We start from the raw sequence: 1807 nt of genomic DNA on the forward strand, positions 1-1807 counted from the left end.
AAGATTAGAAATTTTATTTCCGCTGCAATGTAAGTTTTGATCTTGGGATACTAGTTTTGATATATTTAAGTATTTGGAAATTTTGGGATGTTACAGAATCAAATACGAAAAGAATGTGATATCACAAACTACACTCCTCATTTTGCTCTTTCATTTTAATAGCCTTTTGATAGGAAAAAAAATCACTTTTACAATCTAACATTCTAACGTTTTTTTACAAGACCTTTCAAGGATAAACTATTTAACATTTCATAACAGATTCAGAAAGTCATGTGATTGGAAGCACGCTGAAGGGAGTTTTTAAAAAAACATCCAATGTCCAATAACCCATCTGAACTACATGAGGTTCATGTTAAATTTTTTGGGTTATTCAGTTTTCTAGTTATTATGAAATCCTTAGTAAGACACCATTAACGGCAGCAAATGATGCATAATTTGATAAAAATTAACCATATTCCAAAAAAACGTTAGTCTTAACCATCAAAATCATCAAAAAGAAAAACACTTAAATTGTTGAGAATCAGAAGTAGTCACCTGAAGTAATGCCTAGAGGTAGTCTTTAAGTGTGTCGAGTCTCGCTGTGATTACTCTTGAGGGTACACTAAAGTGAACCGACTTTTGAGGTGAAGCTTGTAAATTAAGAAATCGTAAGACCACTTGGATTGTAGGTCATGAAATGTCATATGATAACGTTGTTTGAGTGACATACTATTTGTGTTCCTGTCATTCTCAACAATACGGGTCTCCCCATCGTTGTTTAATGTTATTTTGGATACATGTTTTTAATATTACTGGGTTTTGGCAAATAAATCATATATAATTTATGATTTTGATATATTGGATCTCCTCCATATATTAAGGTTTTGGATAAAAGGGTTATTTCCATGTTTCCGGTACTTGGATTTTAATCCTCTTTACGCTTCATGCGAGTATTGGGTTTGGTTTCACAATTATTGAGTATTCTCGTTTAAGTGTTTATATCACGGAAATAGTGGTTTGGGGAAAGATGTTGTTTACATTTTAAAACACATTTCGTTTTAAAAAGTGTGATTTTAAATAACCTCCTTTCCATTTTAGCCATGTTATATAACTAATTAAAAATGTTTGAACTCACTAGACGTTAAGCCTAATCGTTTTTTTGTCAGCATGTGCATCAGGTCCTTGGGGAAATGGTGATAGCTGGTGATGAGATGAGCGCTAGTTAAAGGCACGAGAAGTAATTAGCAAATTGGAGACGTCTTCCGTACATTGGAGATGACGACATCTATTGGGTTTTGGTAGTATCCGTCCTTAGTTATAGACTTGTATAAGGTTTGGAATATTGTTTATTGATGTTAAATCTTAGATTGCCATTATATGTAATCAACTGTGAATTCTTAGAAAAGGATTTAACCCTTATTTGATGTTTTACTGAACTCTCCTTACAAATTTGAGAATGTTAGATTATGTTATGTTATATGGAATGTCATGAGAATAAATGACAAATAATGGAACAATTAAAATTATACGAAGAGAAATCAAATAATCTAAGTTAACCACTCCTTAACGTTTGTGGTTTCGACTGGTTCTAGAAAATGGGTCCATGTAGAGACTTATAGAAGAAGACTATATATTTATTAACTAGTTGTTGTGTACTCGTGTAATACGGTGGGAGCCATAAATTTTAACGATTTTGAAGTTCCACTGGTTTTATAAGATAAGATTTAACGATGATATAGGTTACACTTGGTCTTTACATATTAATACAATTTGAATAAATAAGAGTTATTGTTCCAATTACAGACTATCGATGAAAAAAAATTGTATG

The sequence above is a fragment of the Cynara cardunculus genome (genome assembly GCF_001531365.2).
Source record: "Cynara cardunculus var. scolymus isolate 2C chromosome LG 1, CcrdV1, whole genome shotgun sequence".
NCBI lineage: Eukaryota > Viridiplantae > Streptophyta > Magnoliopsida > Asterales > Asteraceae > Cynara > Cynara cardunculus.